Below are 13,210 nucleotides of genomic sequence, written 5' to 3'. Positions count from 1 at the left end.
GGTGCATTCCAGTGCGCTCACTGCATTCCAAGGGGCGGGGCGGGGCAGGCAGAGGGAGCTGCTGATGCCCTTGTAAGGAAGCCTAGGGCGTTTCCTGTTTGTCGCGGTTACGACACAGGGTTCGTAAGCGTCGCACAGCTTCCGCACCCGAACTGGCGGGGAGTGGCTGAGGTCTCGCAGCCGCCATACGTGTTCCCATCCCGACCCCAGTCGTACGGATCAAGGAATAGGCAGTGGCGTTGCGCTTGCGCAGTGGGCGGCTCGTCCGCTCGTGCTGCCGCCTGGCGTAGCTGTCAAGGCCGCGCGCTCGCTGAAGCCTAACTGCCATTTGCACCGCTCCTGCCCGCCGGCTGGCACCGAACGCACCAGAGCCCCCGGATCCCGGCTGTCTGTCGCTGTACCCCCCAACTGTCAGCCGGCCGCGAAGTGTCCCTAGGTCCCGGCTGTCACCCAGTCACAGTGCTCTAGAGCCCAGCTGTCGTTGTAAGCCACACCCCCCTGGGGTTCACTGTCCCATGTACTGGCACCTGGACCACCCCCGAGAGAAGGAATCTCCTCTACAGCCTTTTAGCTGGAACTGTAGAGGTCCCAGGTTCTAGTCTGCCTGTGGGTGGGTACCTCATGTACTCCCAACCGACACTCAGCCACAGACTGTTGGAGTCTCATGGCTGCCACCTACCCCCCAGCTGTCACACAGACAGTATCCTTGGATCCTGGCTGCTATGTACCCACAGCTGGCACCCAGTTGTGGAGTGTCTGAGTCTCACAGCTTCCATGTACCCCCCATACATGCTGCCACCCAGCCACACAGTGTCCCCAGATCCCAGTTACCAAGGTTGTCACCTAACCACTGAGTGTCTGCATATGCTAGCTGCCATGGACCCCATCTCCCCAATGCCCTAAGCATGGTGTGTCTGGATCCTGGTTGTCATGGACCACCTATTGCAGTTGTCATCCAGGTCCAAAATTCCTGATCACTCAAACTAGTCAATAGTGCTTGAGTATCAATCCACAGAATGAAAACCATTTCACCACGCTGAATTTTTTCATTTCTGATTACTTACGTTACAGTAATGCCTGGATACTCCTTTCCAGGTTGGGGCCCTGCCAGGAGACAGCAAACCACCAGCACAGGTGCTAAGAGTGGCACATGAGTCGATTTTCATCAGCACATGAAGCGGGAGCTCAGCCCTACCCCTCCTCCCCCATGCAGCTAGAAGCTTGCTCAAAGCCGTGCTGCCTGTGGATTAACAAAGACCAGCTAATGCTACCAACCACCACCTAAATGGTAAAGCTCTGTATCTTATTTATTAATAACGGTGCTGCAAGTAGGACTGTTAGTGACTTTAGAAAGTATCACCGGCACTCTGACTGTACATAGAGGTCAAAAGGTCTGGAAAGGTTGCTGACCCGTGGACTAGGCTTTGTTCATGCACATAATTCTACATGGGAAGTTATAGGAGTATGCAGACAAGAAGGTGTGAATTGAAATCAATAATTATGGTAGTGCAACTTCCTGGGTGGGCATGTTATTTTGCTATGAGTGCTTTTTTTCTTATTTATCTTAGGTCGCTTTGGAAGCAAATTAAACAAAACCAGAAAACGTCTCTTGTTCTAGACCAGTGGTTCCCAAACTTTTCACTGAAGCAGACCCCCAAACACCCTCCAAAATCATTCACAGACCCCCGTCAAAGCCAATTCTATGTTTTATACTCAGTTTTATTTAGCTTTTTTTTTCCTTAACAGATCCCTCCTGCAATGCCCTCATGGACCCACCCAGGGGTCTGCAGACCCCAGGCTGGGAACCACTGTTCTGGACTAAGAGTGGCCATATGGATATATGTGTGCCAGTTTAACTATATAGATAGATATATACTAGTATAATTGATTGTGGGGAGACAAGTCCTATTGGTGTCTACCGTAGAGAGCTTAGAGATGACACAGAAAAAGCAGGGTTTAAATTCAATTGGAGCAGAACTCCGTCAAATATTTCCAAGTCCACAGAAGTCAGGGCTCGGGGCTGCAGCACTGTGGCATGCCTGGGCCTTATGGCTTTAGTTCTGTCAGAGGTAATAGGGCCCAGGGCTTCAATTCTGGCATGTTCATGGGGACACCTGTGAGCCGTGTGCAATGGCTCCTCTCTACCCCCTTGCAAGGCTAAAGCTCCTAATCCAAAATGGGGTGGGGAAGTTTGGGTTACAGTCATTGGGAATTTAAGGGATTTAGATAAAAGATGAATGAAGAAAGTATTATATGTATTTTATCAATAGAGTATTCTGGCCAGAGGCTATTAAGTGACCTGGCCAGGGTCATGCAGGAACTTTGTGGTATAGCTGGGAATTGTACCCAAACATAATAAACACATTCAAACAGCTCTATGATCAACTCATAGATATTGCACATGCAGAAAAAGACTTAATTAATTGGCAGTTGAGTTTGGTTTGTTGACTCCTATTTACTTAACTATTTACATGGGTCATTCTAAACATTTGTGAAATCTCAAATTTCATGAGCACCTAAATGTCATTCGCTGCTACAAAAGAGCAACAGCTATCTATTCCATGTCCTGTACAACCCCAATTGTCAGGAAACTCATTCCCAAATGCCAGCAGAACAACCACTGTTATTTCCAAAAGTCATCTTCAATCTGTCATAGAGCTGCAACTGTCTTGCAAGTGTCATTTTGGTGTGACAACTATTATACCCAACCATCAAGAAACAATAAATACCTTCTCAGCTGTCATGGAAACTTCTGAATTGTAACAGAATGCAATCGAGTGCACAAGCCCAAATCTCTTTATGGTTTGATTTTAATACAATATTCTTATTTTCTGTTCTGAACTATTTAGTCATTAAACAGTTGCTGGGATTCTCAGTAGTGAATGAAACAGACCATATATTGCTAATACATTTTATATGGAGAGGACTGTTCAGAAGCTTAATTATTCAATGTTTGATGAGTGTTCTGACAAACTAGCTTGTAAGTTCATGATTGTATTTAAACACAAAAACTTACACACAGCATACTTCCAGCAGTGTTGTTAGCTGGATTATTGTATTGGTGGTCAAATTCAGTAAAAGCTCTCACAAATGCTTTCTTGTGTATGTTAGGGATGTAAAATCCCATTTAATGAGTTGGGTTAAATGTTAGGTTTAATGAGTTAACTATTAAATGTGCGTATGTTGGGCAGGAGGGTTGAGGAGGCCACACCAGCTCACGCAGAGTGTGGACAGGAGCTGCTCTGGCAGGGCTGGAATGTCCCCACACATGGTGTGCCAGAGATTGGGTCTCCTCCAGTCTTTCTGGGGTGTCCCTATCTGCAGTGCTGCCACAGGTCGGGGGTGCTGCAGCACAGCTGAAGCAGCTCTCATCTGCAGTAACCAGCCCAGGAGTGTCATGATGTAGGTGCTCCAGCCCTGCTGGAGCAGCCACCATCCACAGCATCCTGGCCTGGGAGCGCTGCTGATGGAGGTGCTGCAGGTGGGTCAGAACTGCTCTAGCCCCTGGCAGGCTGTGGACAGGAGCACTCCAGCTAGTTCAGAACAGTGCTGGTCCCCAGCATGCCATGGGTGGGAGGCACTCCAGCTGGACTGGAGTAAACCCAGCCCCTGGCATGCCACGGGTGGAGGGCACTCTAGATGGGATGGACCAGCCCCTTGTCTACAGCAGAGGAGCTACTTCATCTGGGCTGGGCTGCAGCAGCCTCCCCAGTATGCCCTCTGCCCACCACCACAGGCCAGGGCTTCTCCTGCAGTAGTGGACCATCCCTCACCTGTGGTGGGCCCACAGGGCTAGAGCAACCCCTACCCTGTGCCAGGCAGGGGGCTGCTCCAGCCCCTACTAGTGAACTGGTTAATCATTAACATCCCTGGTGTATACCCAAGGGGAATGTTTGAGAACGTCTGTGGACCTGTCATGTCTCACGCATTGGAAAAAATATTTCATTTTGAAGTAATTGTAAGGTGATTTTTAAAGGGAGCTATCCTATGAAGGAACATTTTGTTGTGTGTTTCAGTAAGACTTTAAAGGTATTTCTCTCTGATTTTGAAATCTTCTTCATTCTAATTGTCCACATTTTTAACCACCTGCCTTGTTGTGAACCTAGAAACCCACCCCTTCCCCAAGCCATCTGAGATGCTGTATGATTGAAATATACCACCACTTAGACAGTTGAAACAAATCTTATTTAAAATGTCATGTAAGTCAACAATGATAAAGTTACAATCTATCAAATCTGATTGTCCTATTTTTATACATGTATCATTTTTGTATCTAAACTTATCAGTACTGACTATGCACCAGTATTTCAAATGTGTTTGATATTGTAACACACACCTAGTAAAATCTACTACAGCTTTGTGTTGATCACCCATTGAAGACAATTTCCTCTCACAATGGGCCATAGAAAACCTTATTCTGCCAAGATGCCTCTTCCTGTTGATGCCTTAGCTTCTTGTGCCTGTACAAAGTGTTCTGGGGGCTTCTCAGTAGTAAATTCCATCCATATGGGAGAGAGTACAATAGAGGCTAGGAACAGCTCTATCTTGCTTTCATGTCTTGCTTCCTTTCTTTGGATACCTAATGAGGAAGGAAGCTCTTAACAAGGACTGATGATCCCCAAGATATCAGGTTTCAGAGGTAGTCCTGTTAAGTCTGTTTATGAAATCCATCAAGGAGTCTTTCAAGACTAACAATTATATGGTAATTTCCAGAGAAGACTTTTGCAAACTACCAGTTTGTTTAATTACTGCTTTAAAACTGATATTTGCAAAGATTGACATTTCCTTAACCATTTGAACTTTTTCCCCCTCATAAATAAATGATACTAAAGGTTTGGTTATTGGTTATGTGGGTGGTCTTTTGAGATCCGAAGAACCATTTGTTTGAGTAAATTGTTTTTCAGTAACCACTCACCATAAAGTTTACTATCTGGATGGCTGAAACAAGGGCTGGGGTGCCTGCATTTTGGACTTATTTTTTGATGAGGCAGAAGTGTACTTTTGTTCTGGCATGGTATGACGTACTAATAGAATAACCACCAGTTTGGGGTGCATCTGCCCTATTTCTCAGCTTTGTCCTGAATCTGGCATCCTCAGCTATGATTCACTGATAAAGGTGATATTTTGCAACACATATGTGCTTGTTTTAGACTTCTTTGTGTTCATTTCTTGAGCCCAATACTTCTATTAAAGTCACTTTGGTTACATCTAAACTACAGAGTTATTTTGAAATAAGATATTTCAAAACAGCTATTTCAAAATAATTTATTTCTAAATAACACAGCTACACACAAAATGTATTTCAAAATAGCATCCAGCTATTTTCAAATAACATTTCCAGACCCATAGTGATATTTTGAAATAATGCCAGTGGACACCATTATGGCTTATTTAGAAACAGTGCTATCCTGTGTCTTAACAGAGCCTATTTCAAAATAGCAATTTCAAAGTAGGCATTATTTGCCTCCAAGGAGGTATACCAGTTTTAAAATAATGCCCCATGCTAATTTGGATTTATTTTGAAATAGCACATGCATGCTGTAGACGCTCTCAAGATTATTTTGAAATAACTCTGTAGCATAGATGTAGCCTTTCAAAACTACTATTTGTGGTGAGATGAAGGCATAAGCCCATGCAGCACAGGCCTGGTCTGAGGTCTGAGGCCTAGCTAACAATGGATAAAACATGGCTAACATAACGTAAAGCTAATCTGTGAGCAAGAGGCAGGCCCCGATAATAGAACTTGGCACAAACAGGACTGAGAATACAAAACACTAATTGGTAATCGGCTCAGGTGCAGAACAATAATTGGTACAGGTTATAAGTTGAAATCACAAGATATCACCAGCTCATTAAAAAAGACATTGGTACCAACTCCTCACAGATACAGACTCAGGTTCAGAAGAGGGTCTAAAATTACAGCAAGATAAGAAAAGGTCTAATCAAACCACAAGTGGTTTGGGTGGTGATGGGTGGTAACCTGACAACATCAGAGGGTAGTAACCTGATACTGCAGCAGTGAGGTGTGATTCATTTGTACCTGTATATAAAGTGGTGTCTTGGGGGGCAGTCTTTGTATGTACTAAGGGGTAGTAGAAATTTCCAACTGACTGAGTCATTCCATTGTGGCAGGTACATATGTGCAGTGGTTCAGTAGAGTCCACTGACATCTGTTGTTGTACTTTGCTTTACAATAAACCTGGCCTGGCACCTTCAATCCTCATTTGGTCTGTGGTCTTTGGGGACTCAGGGTCTGCTGTGGTCATTGAGCCCACACCATTGAACACACACCAAGCAGCCTTCTGGTTATCATCATCAGTGGAGCCAGAGACCTATGATGGCACAAGGGCAGTAAATGCGCCTAACCACACTATTAACTTTACTAGAAGCAGGATTGGTACCTTTCTTGTTTTACTGCATAAGAAAACTGGCTATGTGTCATACAGGAACTGGCTAACTGGGTATGCATAACGTTAAACACCAAATAACTGGGTATGCGTAATGTTAAATAGTGTTGATTGGTAGAAAGCTAATAAATATGTAATATGGAAAAATATAAAATCTAGTTGACAAAGGGGTTCAAATTAGATAGATACTGACCCACATGTTAAAGGAATGCAACTGAAAGGCTAGACACTGACATCATGAAGTACAGGAAGACATCCTAGTGTCTCAGAACTTGGTAATTAGGGACATTATCTGTTTGTTTATGGTCTGGCATAACTGTATATTCAGAAACTGTAAGAGACAATAATTCTTTTTAAAAATATATAGATGTAAAATATGTTAAGTCAGGCTTTGGAAAAGACAATACAACTGGGGTCTCAGACACAGATCTTTAAGCTTGGAAAGCCACTTTCCAAATTTGAATACTGTAGTAACCATGGCGACTGTAGGTCAGTGTTCCATTTCCTGAGAGAGGAGGCTTTGTGGAGTATGTGTATATGTGAATACTTGACAGTCAAAAGAGTTAGTTTGCCCTAAAAATAGTCATAACTTAATTGAAAGTTTGTAGGTTCTCCAAAATACAGTTCCAAATGCAAACTATGCCAGACAAATTCATGGCTTTTCATTGTTCTGGTAGCAGGCAAGACTTCTTTTTTTAAAAAAGTGTGGCCTTCTCAATTTCTCATTATTGTCCAAGATTGCTGGGCTTATTTTTGTTTTACTCCAGTCAAGTGCAGGAGAAGAGAGACTAGTATTCATTTGTTTGAAAGAATAAGATACCATTCAGACCAAACCTTGGACTAGGTGGGACACTGTCCTCTAATCACAGCTGTCCCATCCATAGGACAAACTGGGGCAGCCACCCCAGGTCCTGTGCTTGTGGGGGGCCCCCACAGTGGCTTCCCTAGCCATCCTATGGATGGGAAGCGGGATGATTACCTGGAGAAGGGCATGGCAGTGGTGGCAGGTGGAGGCAGCAGTAGCAAAGGGTCCCTTCCTCTTGCCCCCTGCCGCCGCATTCACCACAAGGACGGTGTGAGTGGCAGCCTGTTCTGCTCTACTGTGTCTTGTCCTTCCTCCCACCCCCAGCCTGCTGAACTCCACTTATCCAAGTCAGTGGGAAGTCATGTCTGCTTATCATCTCCCGTGGAGAAGCAAGCCTCAGCTGGCGGTGAAGGCATGGCATGGGGCAGGCTGCTGCTCAGGCTGCCTGTGTGATGAGTGTGGTGTGCGGGCGAAAGGGAGGTGACCCCTGCTGCCGCCCACCTCCACCTGTTCTGCCCCAGGTAATTCCAGACCTGCCGCTAATATTCAAGTGAAGCTGACAAATTCGGACCCATGTCTCAAGGCTGAGCTACCAAAAGACGTTACAGTGTAAAACCAAAGAGGCCATAAGGCAATATAGCAAAGCATGTGCATAAAATGTGAGACATAATTAGATATTAAAAGAAACATGGAATCTGAATCCTTTAGCTATGATATGTTAACTTCAAATTACATTGTTTAATTACATGTAATGTATTGTTTGGCTGTGTTTTGAATTAGGTATTATTTTAGTTTGCTATAATGTAATGTGAGCAATAATATTTAAATCAAATTATATTTGTATGGTAAAGTGTTTTTCAAATGGAGAATTGCTATGGCAATATGGTGCACAAACATATTGTAATACTGATAAAACAGTTTCTTTGTTAGGTTTATATAAAAGAGTTTATTTTTGAATAGTTCTCTTGTTCTGTCAACAGACTGTGTGCCTAAACTAGGGGTTATTAATTCCAGTCCTCTGGGATCTGCACCTATCCAGGTTTTTGTTCTAACCATCAAATAATAATTTTTTTATTAAAATCCACTGATTTACACAGCATACAGAATTTTCATGTTACCAAAAATTTAGTATGAAATGGGACACAAGTGTTTCATATGTAATGTTAAGCAGTGTACATTTGAATCAAATAATTAATTGTTGGTTGAATTCAAACCCTGGATTGTTGGATGTCGCTAAATGTAAGGGGACTGTTGGCACCTTAATAAAACTCAAGGATGGGGATTGGTTGGTTAGTTCCAGGTATCAAAAGGAAGGGGAAAAGTCTTTGAGAAATCAGGATACTGAGACTGAAATTCCCCAGGAACAACGAAAAGAGGCGAACCCTGCTGGTCAGCCTGATTGCCAGGTCATGCAGGCCAACGAGGGAGTGAGGAGTCTGGGGAGAGGCCAGTCCTCCATGTCAGCTAAATTTCCTGAGTTGGACTGAATAGGGCTGAGCTAAGGAGACAATGTGCCTGAGCGGGAAGGAGAGCCATGCCAGCGAGAGAGAGCAAAAGGCATAGCCCAGCAGCAGAGCTATGCTGGAAGGAGAGCTGTGGCCACAGAGATCCTGAGCCACAGCCTAGCAGCAGATCCATGCTGGGAGGAGAACTGGAGCCAGAGTTCCTGAGACAGTGCAGAGAACTGTTTCTCTGGCCTCTCTGTCTCTGTGGCTGCTCTCATGGGTTGGGCATGTTGGCTGGAAAACCATATACGCATCGCAGCTGTGAGACTGGTATTGCAGAGTTGCAAATAACTTGCAGCTAATAATTATTTAAAAAATTCCTCTCCCTTGGCTATGTTATGTTGCATTATTAACTTTCCTATAGTTGGACAGACCACTGTGTTGTAGTTTTTGAAATTGTGATTGTCACTTTTTTTTTTAAAGTATGGACAGTATTGAATCATTTCTTTTTAACCTTGTGAGTGTGTATGTTTTCTGTTGCTTCACACAGTTACGCTTCACTGAAATTAGGTTTTCACCTTCATACTAGTCCTAGTATACAACCCAAATAATCAAGCTAGTAAAGGAATAATTCCAGCCATCCAGGCTGCCTGTTGGCTACTACTGAATCCCTGAAAATTCAGTGTAGCCTCTGTGTTTTCTCTACGTCTTCTCCCTGGGGGAAGAATGTTGTTTCCACATAGTGGCAAACCACACCAATAGTGTTGGTGTACCTTCTCTATGCAAACTTTAAATACTCAGTGCCTGCTGGAACATAGAGAATCCCTCTGTGCTCCATGATGCACATGTTGTATGGAACCCTCATGCAGAGTCCTAACATTTTACTCCACATTCCCTTAGCCCACAAGTTCTACTACTGTCAGGGTTGCCAGAAAATCTAGAAGGGATGGAGCAGAATTTTAACTGTAGAATGTTTCATGTCTTGAGTATAGACCCAAGTTCATTGTTAGGCATTTTTTTTTGTCTGGATGAGGTTCATGCAGAGCATTATAAGAGGCACAGAAAATGTGAAAGGTTCTAAAGGAAACAAGCTCTACACACAAAATGCATTTTGCAATTGTTAACTGTCACCAGATAGTCTCAGGGAGGTAGCCATGTTAGTCTGTATCTTCACAAAACACAACAAAACAAAACAAAAACAGTCTTGCAGTGCCTTAAAGACTAACAGTAATATTAGTTGATGAACTTTTGTGGGCCAGACCCAGGTCTTTAGATCTAAAGAATAACAGCTTCAAAGTCACCATAAAGTTGCATCAAGTTTGTGGGAGTGTTAGGGCAGAAAGAAAGTCCCTGGGATAAGACAGACTCTTCTGCCAGGCTGTCTGTAGCTGGAAAAATTAACAATATTCTCTGGTGAGTTGAAGCCATCGCTGTTGTAGTTCCCTGTGATGTGAAGTAGTTTGGACAGTTTATTATACTTTTTCTTCTGTAGGAAGTAGAAGTGTGTATTACAGATGTTTTGTCTTGTCTTAATGAAGTCCTACAATGTGGCATATTGTGTGCAAGTTTGGTTATTGAGAGTTTCAATGTCAGAGAGATCATTCTTGATCCCCTCCTGTTGTGCAGAATACTGATCAGGTGGTTCCTCAGATCTGAAGAAGTGGGCCTGTCTCACAAAAGCTCATCACCTTAAAAATAATATTGTTAGTCTTAAGGTGCTACAGGACTGCTTTTTTGTTTTGCCACCAAATAGTGCATATATATAAATTCAGTCGTTCTGTGTATTTTATACCACTCATAACCAGCAGGAGGAGTTCTTCACTTTGTTTTAAATAAGACAAAAGAATATAGATCTGGCAGAACTGACATTGACTACATCTACAGTATGATATAAATTTGAATTTAAGGCAGTTAGCTCAATTGTACCAAGTAACTGTCTTCGCTGTAAATATCACTAGCTCAATTTAGGGAGCACTAATATTGATATAATATCAGTATCGTAATATTGTTGGAACTGGGTGCATGTAGCCTCAAGTTCAAATTTATAGTTTCAAATAAAGGCCAGTATGGATGTGCCATGTCTTTAAATTGAATTTATTACCTCCAGAAGTGTCCCATATGTATCCCACAAACTTACACAGTTACCTGCCAAGTATGGCTGCATCCTTCTCCGCTGCTCTCCATCCAGGTGCACAGGAAGAAAGTCACAGGAAGCCTGTGAATTTTTGATTAAATTTGGATTTGAATTCATCAGCAACCAGGCATGCAAATATAAAGGGCACCCATAATGGAAAAGTTCTTTTACCCATCACCATTGCATTACACCCCATTGGTAGCCATCACACCACATCAGTAGCAATCACATCATTAGCCGTCTCCTGCAATCATGAGCACTCAGGGTAGTGATCTACCTTGTAGTCCTCAGTAGTCAGGCTCACAAGAGAGCTCTAGCATGGACCCATCAGATGATCCTGGATCTTCTTGCAGTTTGGGCAGAGGAATCAGTAGAGAGGAGATTTTGGTGGCCAAGAGAAATGCAGACCTCTATGATCACATTTTGTGCAACATGATCACCAGAAGTTACTCCAGGGACTTTATGCAATGCTGGGTGAAGGTGAGAGAACTCTGGCAGGCCTATCACAGAGTGCGGGAAGCCAGCCAGCGGTCAGGGTCATCTCCACAGACCTGCTATTATGAACAGCTGCACGTGCTTACTGGGGCTGACCAGACTATGGAGCCCACTCTTAATTATGACTCTTGTGGAGGCCTTGCTGTGGAGTCAGGGGTGATCCAAGAGGAGCTGGGAGCCCAGGAGGAAGAGGCCAGTGGAGAGGGGGAAGGGGACAATGAGCAGGGGCTCAAGGAAGTTATTCCCAACAGTCCAGAGCTCTGCGCCCTAGATCTGGAACCAGTCCCCCCATGCTGGTGCCCCCTATGTCAGTCCATGAACAACCAGGACAGAGGTGTGTCCCCAAGCCCCTGGGACCAAGCTGTTCTGGTGAGTATTTTTTTCTGAATGCTACAGGCAGGTTGCGGGTGGGTATAGGACTAGGTATGGGTATGGTACAGGTTTTACATGGATTTGTCCCCCTCAGAAAAGCATGTTAATGTTTCTGGGGATGGGGCACTTCTTCTTTTTGGAGATCTCTGTGAAGGCCTCACCCAGGCACTCTTGTATTTTTTGCACAAGGTTTTTGGGCAGATCTGTCTTATTGCGGCTTCCACAGTAGCACACCTTGCCATGCCAGGTGACCAGATAGCAATCTGATGTCATGGCGCCACACAGCATTTTGGCAGATTTTCCTAGCTTGTGGTCACACAAGATGAGCAGCTGTTCTTTGTTGATATCTCTTAGTTTTAGAAGGGTGATGTCTTCTTTGGCAACCTAAGAGAAGCATGGGAATTTGGATCAGATTTTTTTCCATGCTTCCTGCCCTTTCACATTTCCCTAGAGCCCATTACCACACTACGTGGCTGGCAGGGCTCCGTTTCCGCCCCCCCACCCCCATGCGGGTTGCAGGGTCTCTGGTCATTCTCTCCTCACGTCCCTTTCCCCCCAGCATTTCTTTTCAATTTACAGGGATCCCTCCCCACCCAGGCATCCGTGCAGCTGGAATGAAACCCTTCTCCCTCATCATGTGGCTGCCAGGCTCTGTGGACCCTGCTGCTGCAAACTGGCATGTGCAGTACTGGTGGGTTTTGCCCTCTTTTAAATGGCCTTTTTTCCCTGATGAGGGTTGCTCCAGTGAGCACCGAGAAACCTTTTTCCCCCAACCTGGGATATGGCATGAAACCCCCTCTCCACCCATGATATTTCTTTTTTACTTGACAGGGATTCCCCCCCCCACCACAGCCATCCATGAGACTGGAACTGAACCTTTCCCCACCATCCCCTCTTGCCACATGGCTGCTGGGCTCTGCAGGCCTTGCTCATTATGGAGGATTTCTCCAGGAAGGGCCAAAAAAAGTTCTTCCCCAGCCCCAGGACAGCAGGTGGCTTTCCCTGCTTTCTGCCCTCCCCTTTCATCTGAAAAGCAGACAATAGCTTACCATGTCTACAACAAAATGTTCTGGATAAATGATGGCTTGTGCAATGCATGCTTTGTATACCTTCCTTAATAAGCCTTAAGTGGCCTTGCAAAAAGAAGCTTTTCCTGATAAAAGAGACAGAGACCCAGTCATTCCATGGAGAAGTGCTTTGTCTGAATTGTATTTTAATTTTGACCTTCACTTCCTTTACAGCTGCCATCCCCAGCATGGGTGACAAGGCAAGGAAGCAAAAAAGGTGCAGGCAAGATCTCATCCTGCAGCACATGAAGCAGTCTGAGGCAGAAACCAGAAGATGACAAGAGACACAGCTCAGTGGAAGTAAAGTACAGCTGAGTGGGGGCATAAAATGCTTGAGTTCCAGTATGAGCAAGCAGCAAAGCTCATAATGGCAGTGAGCAACCAAAGGGAGGTCCTGTGCTCCATGCTGCAGCTGCAGAGAGACTCCCAGCACAGCACTGTGGGCTCTGCTGACTGCTGCTCAGAGTACCCTGAAGACAAGTCAC

At 44.5% G+C, this 13,210-nt stretch overlaps 1 long non-coding RNA gene across 1 annotated transcript; it reads left to right on the top strand.

The window, feature by feature from the left end:
* The first annotated feature begins 311 nt into the window (after positions 1 to 311).
* On the top strand, positions 312 to 12,325 carry LOC142008602 (uncharacterized). The gene is made up of 3 exons (XR_012644186.1): positions 312 to 483; positions 1,096 to 1,288; positions 12,238 to 12,325. It is a non-coding gene; the product is annotated as an uncharacterized LOC142008602 (long non-coding RNA).
* Positions 12,326 to 13,210: the final 885 nt, after the last annotated feature.

The sequence above is a fragment of the Carettochelys insculpta genome, chromosome 2 (genome assembly GCF_033958435.1).
Source record: "Carettochelys insculpta isolate YL-2023 chromosome 2, ASM3395843v1, whole genome shotgun sequence".
In the NCBI taxonomy this organism is placed as follows: Eukaryota; Metazoa; Chordata; order Testudines; family Carettochelyidae; genus Carettochelys; species Carettochelys insculpta.
The sequence above is the reverse complement of the archived record's forward strand: the minus strand, read 5'-3'. Positions and strand labels throughout refer to the sequence as shown.